The sequence below is a fragment of the Cupressus sempervirens genome, chromosome 7 (assembly GCF_028749045.1).
Source record: "Cupressus sempervirens isolate cs-2001-9-10 chromosome 7, ASM2874904v1, whole genome shotgun sequence".
In the NCBI taxonomy this organism is placed as follows: Eukaryota; Viridiplantae; Streptophyta; class Pinopsida; order Cupressales; family Cupressaceae; genus Cupressus; species Cupressus sempervirens.
Window position 1 is genome coordinate 402,734,097 of NC_143124.1, and position 14,435 is coordinate 402,748,531.

A 14,435-nucleotide genomic window follows, 5' to 3' on the forward strand; every position below is an offset into this window, starting at 1 on the left:
CTTTTTCATCTTCTTCAAATTCAGGTTCACAAATATTTTTATCCTCAACCACTTTTTCTTCTTTCTTTCTACATCCAAATTATTATCAACATCTCTTTTCTACTGAAGTGTTCTTCTCTTTCACAACTCTACTTCTAATTCATTTACTTTCTTCTGTAAATCAAAGAATGCAACTCGTAATGCCTCTTGATTTCTTTCTCTAATTTTCTCAATTCTAGGAATCCTCAGAATCCATCCAATCAAAAAAGTCATCTTTTTCTTTCTCTTTTCCATAATCAAGTCTTCATAAGACAAACTTCAACCAACATAAGCATCTCATGCAAACTGCCTCACAATTGGCAATTTGTCTACACACTCAAGAACTCCTTAACAAACTTCACCAAACCCAAGGTCCTAGTGAAAATTGCCTCACATCCAGTGACCTATCCACACACTTAGGAACTCCTACTATGATACCACTAATGAAGGGATTCTCTAATACCACTAATGAAGGTATGCTCTAATACCATTGATGACGGGCCACACTACCCTTACAAACTCATTGCCAAAAACATAACAATATGAAGATGAATAGAAGATAAAAATGCTTCATAAAGCATTATTTTACTATATTTGAAAGGCATTACATATTCTCCAAGATGAGAGAACTCCAAATCATTACAACATGAGAAATCTTCCAATATGGCAGCCTATAAACTAAGAGCTTCCACCTAGTCTACACATCAAGAGCTTCTACACAAGAAAAGCTTACAATCAAAGATATTTCACTTGAAGAATTTCACCAAGAAGAGAATTCCTCTCAAGATCTTACACACTAAAATCTTTCACCTCAAAAGCTTCTACGCAAGAAGATTACACCCTCAAACCTTGACAAATGCTCATATGCCTTTCTTATATAGGCACTTACCAACCAAGTTATTACAAACACAACCAACATGAGATGAAAGGTAAATACAAGTACCTTACAACAAGTATTAAATATCCATCCAAATACAACTAAGCATCACCATGTGGTCCACTTAGAAAATCACATTGCCTTTGTGGATCACAACAAATAATGAATGCATGATTTAAGGAACTTTCCACACAAACCTCTAAAATCCAACCTACACACCTCGATTGATCAAATAAAACCTTTTTAATATATTTTCTTCTATTAACACCCATGCACCTTCATAAACAAAATATCATTTCCCCATTTTTTACCTCTTTTATTTTTAAAAAAAAATTCCTATATTTTTTGTCACTTTATCTCTCCTCCATTTTTTTTAATAGATTTTTTATCACACCTCTATTTTTTATGCAAGATGCTCCCTCCTACATAAGACATTAGTGGTAGGAAAAATTTTGTGAATATGGATTCACAAAATAAAGTAGCCACTATTGATATTTTTTTCTTCTCCTCCAACACATATATCAATTGAATATGAAATACATCTAATCAAATCTAGCAACCAACCACCACTAATCATAGCACATAGTCATAGAATTGGCCTAATAGAATCTGGCAATATGACCTAAAAAGAAAATTAGGGGTGGACATTGCATCCACTCCCCCTAGACTTAGGCTTACTCTTGGAAGCCTACAAGAAAGATAAAACTAAAGCACCTAGTGTGCAGGTCCCATAGGACCCTTTCCTCCTGTAGGAGGGTAAGACCCCACTTAAAACACCTAAGCAAGAACAAAAAAAATACTCACAAGTCAAAAAAGGTGTACCATCATAAAGTTCAATCATAAGAAAACAGGTTTGAAATCCAATATCAAGACTAATTCAAGTTTTTCCTTTTCCTATGTTTCAAGTATTCAAGTTTAAAGTTTTCAAGTGTTCAAGTTGTAAAAAATACATAACATTTTTTATGTTTCATTTTAATTTAACTAGTTGAAGTGTTCAAGTTTATAAAAGATACATATAATAGTTTAAGTTTTGTTTCAGTTAACCAGTTGACAAGTAGTGGTATTCCAATGTAACTAGAGCTCTGAATGTAGAAACTAGGACTTTGATACTAGATGTAATGCCCCACTAGGGAACCCAAAAGAAATTAACATAAAGTTTCACTAAGTTTATCAAAAATTTTATTTTTGAAAGATAATAACATCAATAGATAATATAGAGGAAGTAATAAAAAACATAAATACAACCATCACAAACAAATTACATATCTCAAGGGTTCCGTGATGTTAAATCACATTTAAGTTTTATTAATATTAAATCTAACACATGACCAAAATCCACATCATGAAATAATCACAAGAACTAATCCAATTAAATAGTATAGAATTACAAAGGATGCTACTTGGCATAACTAGAATGCATAATCATCCACTGTAAAAATCACAGGGTATGAAAAGCTTAAAGAATATACATCATAAATAAATACATCACCTCATAAGATCTCTGATAATCACATAGAGTACAACAAAATATAATCATCCAATAGAAATGCAAGATAAAAAAGGAATGATAACTACACATGTGCATCTAGCAACATCGTCTAGCTATCAGATCTCAATGGTATAAGTAAAAAGTGCTACCACCTGACCTCATGGAATCTAAATGGCCCACTTCCACTGTGTTGAGAAGATAATCCCAAGTCCCATATAGAATATCAATCCACAAGTCATAACCAAAATCTAGGTCAAAGAAACACCCAAAAGAAAACTATCTCAAAGGTACCAAGACACAAGTATCATCTAAACCTAGAGGCAACAAAGACATGTACAAAATCTACTTTATAAGTGGGCAAGTATCATCGCATGAGCCAACTCTAAGGTTAACCTTGTAGCCACATTGGACTCTAGTCCCCCAGTGTCCCTATGTGGCACTAGCTTCCTTTCATATCAACAAGGCATACTAATGAAGAAAGGTCCCAACTAAGAATCCTTTCTTCTCCCATCCTAGCTTATACTAGCACTCGAGGTATGGGTGAGGAAAAACATTGACTCTTATTAGTTTATTTTAAACCCATTTAATGAAATGTTATCACTTATTAAAACAACTTACAATGGGTTACCTAGGTAGCCCGTCTAGGCTTTGACCTCCATTGCAAGCCACTTCCAAAAATACACATAGATTACCTACCCTAGGCTCATAAAAGTACAACTCATATAATCACAATTTTTACCTCATTCCTTTACAAGAAATTGGAAAGCACCTAAAGATTCTATGCAAGCAACTGGAAAGCTCCACAAGAAAATCACAATAATCACCTCAGTCCTATACAAGCAACTAGAAAGCATCCAAAAGACAACTGATTAGAAAAATAAAAGATTATATTAGGAAGTCATACCATTCATCTCACTTCTATACATGCAACTAGAAAGCATTAAGAAACATTGACTAAAACTCATCATAGACAACACATGACACATTACCATGGTCAAGTAAAAAAGATCGTCTACATAACATCATCACAGAACAAAACCCCCAAGCCTATGGTAAATATAATGATTGGTTAAATAAATAATCAATAAATCATTAATGATAATAATTATTTATTTATTAATAAAATAATTTATATTAAATTATTAAAAAATAAGTATTATTCTATTAATAAAATAATAAAATAATTATTATTAAGAATATAATAATATAACATTTAATATTTAATAAGCATATTTACTAATTATTAAGTTTTATTTAATTTTAAAAGCATTAATAAAAAATAAAATTTAATAAAAATCCTACCTAGCTCACCTTGTGCGTTGCTACAAGTAGTCGCGGGTTGCCTTTTGTGGTTGTGGACTACTTAGACACCTGCAGTGGCTAAAGCTAATGAGGCCAAAGAAAGGGGGTGGAGGGCGCTGGGCCCCGCCCACCCAGTTATTACCTTTTTTATCTATATTATAAACAAACAAAAATGCATGCCCCCATACAAAAATGTAGAACCTATTCATTTTAAATTGGTAAATTCAAAATTGATTTATTACAAACAAGTTATTTAATTTGGTAATCACCGAACCAATTTATCTTAAATTGGTATATTCAGAAACCATAATTTTAAAATATATAAAATTATCACAGTAAATTTATTCACTGTGCTAATTTTAAATTATATATATATAAGGTAGAAGTAAGGAGTTGGGTCTCAATTCTATGGAAGTTGGTGGATTGAGATCATGCTCTTTTAGAAAGGGGTACCCATTTTAGCGCTCGATCTAAAATTTAAAAAATGGACACCCTTTTTTTTAAAATCAAGTACCCATTTTTTATTTTCAAAACATTAAAAAAATGTATTTTTTAGAAATGGGTACTCATTTCTAAAAATTTAAAAAAAAAATGGGGGGGATTTTATATGCCAATTTGACTTTTACAAAATAGGTACCCGTTTGTTGAATTTCAAATAATGGGTGCCAATTTCTTACAACATTGGGTAGGATTTTTTTTCTAGTACCTCAGATTTTGGTTTAGCATAGGCTCAGTGAGACCAAGCTTATGACTTGACCTCTCAAGATTTGTCTAAGGCATTGAATTGACAAATTCATGCCTTGCCATAATTTTTGGAGGATCTTCCTAATCAAAGTTTTTTATGAAACAAAAACCCATTAGAGCTCTCACTGTCTTGATTTTATAAATATAGATTTTATAGCACACTATGATTTTATTTACTATTTTTGCATTATTTTAAATGAAAAGTGATACCTGAAAGTAAAATGTTGAAGTTCATTATTTAAAACTTTAATTACTTTTTTATTTTATAATTTTTTTTAAAAATAATTTATATGTCATCAATCTACATACAATTCTTTTGAGGTTAAATTAAAAAAAAAAAAATTGAACAAAGTGAAATTTTGATCAAATTATGGTGTTTGTGCACTAGAGGTTTTAAAATTTACCTTTATAGCCAATTAATAATTAATAATTAAAAAATTATTCAATAAAAAATTTAAGAAAAATTATTATCATCAATCTTATGTGTATTAGGTAACTCCCTTTAAAAGGATTTATAAAAATTTATTTATTTGTGTCAATTTATGGTGTCTGTATACGAGTGTGGTATGGTCTTCAAATAAGAATTTTGAAAAAGTGATTTATAAATATCCATACCAAAAACAAAATCTATCATATGGGTACACAAATAAATTACATATTAAAAAACTAAATTCCGAACACTAAAATTTTTATTCATGAAATTTTTTTATATTCAATCTCTAAATACCTCAAATTTTAACATCAATTGACAAGAAATTTTAAATATAGGAAAAAAACTTCCACATTTTGCCCAAAAGTGAGACCCAACTTCTTGCACTTACCCTATATATATATATATATATATATATACATACATATATATATATATACATATATATATATACATACATATATATATACATATATATATATATATATATATATATATATATATACATATACATACATATATATATATATATATACATATACATACATACATATATATATATATACATATATATATATATATATACATATACATACATATATATACATATATATATATATACTCATATGTATACATATATACATATATGTATATATGTATACATATGTGTATATATGTATACATATGTGTATATATATACATATATATATATACATATGTATACATATATACATATACATATACATATACATATATGTATATATACATAGATATATATACATACGTATACATATATACATATACATATATATACATATGTATGTATATGTATATGTATATGTATATATATATGTATATATATATATGTATATATATATATATGTATATGTATATATATATAAAGAATATGAACGACCAACTGAATTGGTATATAACATTCTTGATTTCTTTCCCAAACCTTACCTCGATTTCCAGTCAATCAAACAAAGGTTTCAAAACTAAATTTCATTCGCAGATATTCTTGAAAATTTGATTGAAAAGCTCATTGTTGAAGATCAAAGAGGGAGACTGGTTGATAAAGAATGTTTTCAATCATTGTTTTTTCATTGATGTCAAACCTTTTATTTATAGGAATGACATTTTCTTATAAGATCTAAGTTCTATTCACTTAGTTGTTTGATGAAGAGGATTTGATCAACAAGATGTAACAAGAGCACCTAAGGGAAAGGTTCATTTATGATGTTGTAATGAAGTGAAAGGATTAGTTAAGACAATGGTTAAATGATGTATTAATAACATACTCAAAGACACAGAGGTTGATCACACTTAGAAACATTGGAGGAATAAGTTGTGAGAAGGTTGACTGCAAAGCTTAAACTAAGTTCATTAGTGGGTGTCGAGAAAGCTAGTTGAAGTCAAGAAAATTCTAAGTTGGAGCTGAGCAAAAGGAAAATCTAGTGTGAGTCCAGTGATCTTTAGGTGTCGAGTGAAGTTCAAGTGCCAAGCAAAGTATCAGGTGTTGAGTGTCAAAAAATCTTAGTTGGTGTCGAGCAAACTTTAGGTGTTGAGCATCAGTAAAAACATAGTTGATGTCGAGTAACACAGTATGTGCCAAGCATCAAGATTTCAATAGTGTCGAGTTGCTGCATTATTTTAAATGATGAAGATTTGCCAAATCTGAGTCAACCTAGTTGTTACCTAGAATTTTGTGAATCGTTTGGAGGATAAGGATGATGAGCTTGTGGCATAGAATTCTATGTGAAACATTTTTGGGCAAATTCAAAAGGATTATTCAAGAAGTTTTTAGAGGAAACAAAATATAGGTTAGATACAATGAATCCTGCCTAATCCATATGAATTAAAATTAAAGAATGGAAGAATTGAGTGGGAAAGGAACTCCAAGACTTCTTTTTAAGGAGTCATAGATCAGGAAGAAAATGCTACTGATGCTACTATTGTTGGAGTGCCAAATTGTGCAATAGTTAGAAGGGTGTCAAGGAGAAAGCATCTACGAGGATAACAAAGCATAGAGACTTTGCTTCTACAAGTGGTCAAGAATAGATGATTGCAGTGGTGCAGTGAGCATGGAGACTCAAGGAGACTAAGCTTGAAAGGAGGGCAAGCTGTCAAAGTTGTAGAGATTGAAGGCCAAGCAATGTGAAGAGTTGAAGAGTGATCTGAGATCTGCAAGTTGAGTTATATTCAGTAATCAAGTCAAAATCCCTAATTTTTACTATCTAGAAATTATATCAGTTAGGATAGAAGGAAAATCCTATGGAATTAGGTTGGCCTAATAGCCATTTGTAAATACTTTAATAGGGTGGTATTCCAAGTGAATGTTCTGAAGTCCTCTAACCATGACCACTTCTAATAGGGTAGTTAAATCCTCTAACAAGGTCACATTTAATAGTGTGTTGTAAGCCTTTAACAGGGCAGGCCTTTCATAGGGAATCACTTTAGAAGACTGAGAATTGAGTAGCATGTTACTGGTGGTTTTTCCCAAATTGGGTTTCCACGTAAGTCACTATGTTATGTGTAGATCTTTCATATGCTATGCTTGCATGTTGATTTACAGTAAATTGTTGAATTGAAAAGTTAAAGCTTGAATGAATGAATGGTTGAATATACTCACTACACTTAGTAAAAAAAAATTAAATAGGACACTTTGACCTTGAATAACTGATTCACCCCCCCCCCCCCCCCCCCCCCCCCCCCCCGCCCCTCCTCTTAGTTATTCTAAAGCATTTCTAACACATATTTCTGAAACAAAGAGCAAAAAAGTCATAAACTAGGGTTTCTAGTATTAATTCATATACAAATGGTTTCAAAATGAAGAACAATGAAATTCACAACAAGGGTTTCAATCCCAAATAAACTTTGAATACATATCCACAAAGACGTAGAAGACATATATTCCAAAGAATGAATCTATTGTGCAAAACTCATGAGATCCTACCTCGATCTAATGATGAACAATGAACATGCAGAGCTCGCAAGAAAGTTCCCCTTGTTTCAAGAAACCCTCTTCTTCGGAATCTACTCCCCCAAACCTCTGTGTCGAGAAATGAGCTCTAATTTCCTAATAAAGAGCTTTCCTAAAATTAGGGCTTTAATTTTGCAATCATGTGAAACCCTTTTCCTTTAATATTTTAATTTTTGTATGCAACCTTTTTGCCATTTAATTTTAAATATCTTTATTAAACCAATTCATTTCTCTCTTTTATTAATTCATGAGACATTTTTAATATAATATTTACTAATTTGGCTAATAATATTATGTAGAGTTTATTATAAAAATAAAGATCCTAAATAAATTATTATTAAATTAAATAAATATAGTTATGCCAAAATTAGAACTTTAACAAAATCTTATAAATTTAATACTTTTATTTAATTAAATATTGAATTTTCTTTATAAATTTCTCATTAAATTATCCTTTAATTTGATTTAATTATAAAAAAAAATCACAATAGACCCACAAGACTAAATACAAAAACCCATCAAAGAACAATATACAGATTCAAACTTTAGGGTAAAAATCATGAATTCACATCACTTAATGAATTCGGATGGGTAAACAACTTAGATACTTGTCCTACTTTCTAGGACAATTGGCTTAAGGTTAGGATTTAGACTCAAGAATTATCTCCCCTCTTTTACCATTAAGATACTATGATAGGGCGTGCTCATCGTAGAAATTCAAGGAAGTTGATGTGCATTACCTACAATCTGCATAAAATCCATGCATGTACATACTCATATATTCTAAACTAAATTTGCAATGGTAGGGACTAGTGCATCATGTAGATCACAACTAACAGGTGACTACAACTCCCTCCCTTAATCACATTAGAAATGTCACACATAAAATAAAACATACAAGTACACCATACACATGCAAGTATGGGGTAAGTATCCTTAGAAATGCATAAAAATCATTCCTCTAACTAACATCATGAAATAATTGAAATTACTATATGAACATACATGTATCATCATCGAAATAATCATTAAAACATGAAATAACTAACTTAACACATATATCAACTCAATATTAAATACATCTAATCAAATCCAGTAACCAAGTGCCGCTAATCATAGCACATAATCATAAAACTAGCCTAAAAGAATTTGGCAATAAAATCTAAAAAGAAAACTAAGGGTGAGCATTACATGGGATAGCATGATCTATGAAATTAAAAAAAATATAATACAAATAAGTGTCCTAATACAAAGTGTATCATAATAAACAATATGTGTCATAATAACACCATCTAAAGTTACAAAAAGACCTAATCTATATGATCTATAGTCCTCTTTACTGCATGCTAAGAGGACTCAGATGGATTATCCTATGTAACATGATGTGTCTCATCTTGTCTAACATGATGTGTCTCATCATGTGAGGCATCATGTGTCACATCCTATGGAGCATTGTATGTCACATCTTATGAATACAATATGTACACACCTAATTCAAATGGGTTTCAAAATCTATCTTGCAAATAAAATTAAATATTTAGTACTTATTTAAAATAATACCCCTTGAGATAGGTGTCCCTCTATAATAGGGGGAGGTGCACTGTCATAGCTACCAAATGTGGCAGTGTTGAGGTCTTGTAATACAATACATAAATTTTAAAATTTTGATAAAGATCATAATGAACTATGTATAAATAAGAATACTGATAAATAAGAATACTGATATGAAAGGATGATGTCTATACCTCCATCTAGGTTAGTCCTATAGTACCATGAACAGTCATGGTGAGATTATCCTAAAATCATGGATACATAAACCTTGAGTCAAAATTATATAAACATGAATTACAAATTAAAGTACATAATTTACAGTACATTTTTTTAGAAATAAAAGCATATATATCATACCTAAGTACTAGCTAGTGTCAAATATGTGTCTAGAGATATGCTACCATGATGATCATTGACATGCCTAAAATGGTCAAAAGATGGAGGAGTCAAAAATACACTAAATTGAGGTCTACATGAGAAAGTATGATCCATCTCCTATTCATAAAACCAACCTACATTACTATACATGAATCAAAGTTGGAGATAAGTTAATAACAATGTGTACATAAAAAGAGTAAAAAATATTTTTCTTGAAAAGTTCATACTGTAAGTATTTGAGGTTGTGCCTCAGTAATGGGTGGATCAAGACCTATACAAGCATCTATGTAGTGGATGACAATCTTTACAAAATCAGATAAAAAGAATATATGAGCACATGTTATTAAATTCAAGTTCCAATGTACATTATTTAAAGTTTAATTCAAAGTACATACCATATGAGGGATGCCAACCTCTAAAGGTCTCAAAAAAAGACTATATTGTCTCCTAGGAGGAATAGTATAATCCATCCTCTATTAATTGAAAATCATCATACATTATTATGGTTAATACAATTTTGTTTTGATCGATAATATGGTTAATAAAATTATGCATATATACAGAAAGTAAATAATAATGTACTTTATAAATTTTAATTAAATTTTTACTTGTTGCTCCTGACGATCTCCCTCCCCAAAAAGAAGGTCGACAAATGTTGACACATATATATATATCATCACTAGCACCACTATGAGCAATGTATGCCTTATCATCAAAATCACCACCTTCGGTATCATGGCCATTATGTGCTACATCAAAATCACTTTGGGGGCTTCTCCATATACTCCCACGACTAGTACGAACATGTGGAAATAGATGAATATCTATCACCTACATCCATTGGTGTAATAAATTTCTTGAAAGAGAACTTAATGAAGTAAGAGAAGATGATAATACTCAATCATGGAGAGGCTCTAGAATAACTGGTGCAAGAAGAGGAACAAAAGGTTGAGGACATTGATGATTCTTCGTATTATCGTTGAGCTTTATCCTAGGCCTATCTTTAAGCATCCCTCCACCAACCCCCTAAAATGATCTCATATCAAAATAATTGGGTTTCAAACCCAATTAAAACTTTGCTCATAATTTATTAAGAAAATACATGGGCACCTCATGATTAGTGTGTAGTGGATGGTCAAGTACCATCCACGACCGCTCCCAAAAGTATTGTGATATGTGGGGATGTATGCACCATCTACTAGATATATGAGGCTTCTTCTCACTTATCTCATAACCTATCTTTGGGTTTACAAAATATATTTTAAAATGTCCTTTAGTTATTCTCAGCTAATGGACCTATCTATAAGATAGGTTGTCAGAATATAAGGCATGCATGGTTTGCCTCCATGCTCTAAAGTTATCTATCTAACTATCTAAGTGCTCTATAGACTGTACAACACCTTGAATTCTATCTCTAAGTTGAACTAGGTGGAGAGGGAGATGGTTCTCATGCCTAATAGTTTGTATATCTCACATGAGGGTGTGAAGATTGTGTCTCATGCTCTTGCATAGCTCCTCTAGGGTAGGTGGTGGAGCAGGACTAGGTGGTCATGGAGGTGGGGGTTGAGATGGAGGCAGTGGGGGCAGTGGTGGGGGTGGGGTTGGGTCCATGAAATATAATCTTCATTTATGTATACAACATAAAAATTCACAAAATTACTATTTAATTAAAATAAATCTAAAATATCAATATAATACATCTTTCAAACTATATATTTACATCTAATACATCTTGAATTGCTTGAATATATCAAAAAGATGAGGAGAGAATATTCATGCTAATTATTTAATATATTAGGATTAAAGAAACATTGTCCATCATAAACATACATAACTGTATAGGTTTAAATATCTGGTTTAAGTATAGGTCTGTTACAAGCTAGAGTTGTCGTTGCACCAAAAGATTAACTTGTTAATGCCTAATACAACCACTAGACTTATAAAACATAGGAGGTGGTTAAGCCATGTCACAAATCTTGAAGGGGAACGTAGGAATTTAGTCCAACAATTCCCCCCTCAACGTTACTTGAGGAGATTTGAACCTGTGATCAAGCTATGATACCACTTGTTACAAGCTAGAGTTGTCATTGTACCAATAGATTGCCATGTTAATGACTGATACAACCACTAGAATTATAGAACATAGGAGGTAGTTAAGCTATGTCATGAATCTTGAAGGGAAGTCTAGTGGTTAGTCCAACAAGGTTTATAGTTAAAATTATTGTTAAACAAAAACTAAGGTTAGTGTATGGATTAGGATTCAAATTATATTTAGATTGGGGTCAAAATTAGGCTAAGGATTAGAAGTGTTTTAAAAAAGGGTTTTGGAATAATATATTTGAATTATGATACTTGAGTTAGGTAGGAGATTATGGTTTAGAAATATCGAGTTAAGGTTTCTAGGTTGAGGTATAAAAAAAGCATTTTAGGAGTTAAGGTTTGAGGATTAGGACTATTTTTTACTTTTAAGCAGTATAGTGAGTGTTATGATTATGCTTATGTTAGGGTTTATATATATTAAATTTTAATGTTTATGTGTTCATATAATTTATGTATTTATATTATGTTTATGATTTGAATTAGCGGTATAGTTAGTGTTAGGATTTTGCTTAGACATTAGGGTTCTAAAGTGTTAACATTTACAAAATTAGGTTTTACTAGATTGAGCATTCATGTATGTTGGTTAAGATTTCGATTTAACATTTCTAATTAAAAAATTTCTATTTCAAGATAACAATAAATAGCATTTATGATTTAAGGGTTAGGCTTAAATCTTCAATTTTTGCATTAATTATAATTTTTTAGGAATAAGGTTTGAAACTTAACTTATTATAGTTATACATATAACATTTAGGGTTAGTTTATGGATTAGGTTAAGGGTTTGGGATTATGCATTAGGGTAGACTTATATAGTTCAATGTTCTTACATTGAAGAAAAATTTGTGGTTATATAGTTCAAGAAGTGAATTATAGTTATGATTCAAGATTATGGTTATCTAGTTTGGTTATTGAATTGAAGGGTTAATTTATACCTATCATTTTCATTATAGCTAAATTAAGAATTAAATTTATAGAAAGGATTATTATTAAGGTTATGGCTCATACTAAGTAAAGATTGTGTAATATAGTTAAAATTATTGTTATACAAAGGACTAGGGTTAGGGTATGGATTAGGATTAAAATTATATTTAGATTATGGTCAAGATTAGGCTAAGGATTAGAAGTGCTTTTAAAAAAGGTTAGTGTTATGATTGTGCGTGGACTTTACAAAAGTTTTCTAAAGTGTTAACATTTACAAAATTAGGTTTTAATAGATTGAGTATTAATATATGTTGGTTAAGATTTAGGATTTAACATTTTTTATTACAAATTTTCTATTTAGAATTAAGGTTACAATTTAGCATTTAGGATTTAAGGCTTAGGATTAAATCTTCAATTTTTACATTAATTATAATTTTGCTAGAAATAAGGTTTGAAACTTAACTTATATTATCTAGTTATGCATATAATGTTTAGGGTTTATTTTGGGATTAGGTTAAGGGTTTGGGATTATGCATTAGTCAGGGTTTAGTTACAGTGTACATATTATGATTAGGGTTATTGTGGCTCTAGTTCTAGGATTGAAGTACGGTTAGGGTTCAAACTAGGATAGACTTATATAGTTCAATGTTCTTATGGTTGAAGTACAATTTGTGTTAGACCTAAGGATGGAATAGGGATATGTATTAGTAAATAGAAATATTGTAGTTACAGTTAGGGTCAAGAAGTGAATTATAGTTATGATTCAAGATTATGGTTATCTAGTTTGGTTATTAAATTGAAGGTTTAATTTAGACATGTGATTTTCAATATAGCTTAATTAAGGATAGAATATTCATGCTAGAATGATAAATAATATATAAACTAGGGTTAAAGAAAAATTAAATCATAAACATGTACATAACTATAAAGAGTAGGTTTAAGTATGTGGTTTAAGTAAATTCTAACCATTAACTTTGGTTAGTGTTTAATATGTACAACATAAAATTAATTTACAATTACTATTTAGTTAAAATAAATCTAAATAGATCAATATAATTACATTTCTAAAACCATATATTGATATTAAATACATCTTTAGCTACTTGAATATATCAAAAAGACAAGTATAGAGATTAAATTTACAGAATGGATTATTATGAAGGTTGTGGCTTACATTAACTTACAATTATTCAATACAGTTAAAATTATCATTACACAAAGGACTAGGGTTAGGGTATTATATAGGATTCAAACTATATTTAGATTAGGGTCAAGATTAGGCTAAGAATTAGAAGAGTTTTTTAAAAAGGTTTTGGAATTTAATATATATCTGAATTATGATAAGAGTTAGGTAGGAGATTATGGTTTAGGAATATAGGGTTGGTGTTTAGGTTGTGGTATAAAAGAAGTATTTTAGGGATTAAGCTTAGAGGATTAGGGTTACATTGTTAAGTTTTAGAAAAAACATTTCACAGTATGAACATAACACTTGGTTAGGTTTAGTGTTAATGTATAGATATGGGATAAGATCATTGTTTACATTTACATTTAGAATTTAGTGTCTATATGGTAGGGCTAGGAATATAAGGTTTGAAACTTAACTTATTATCTAGCTAGGCATTTAAGGTTTAGAGTTAGTTTT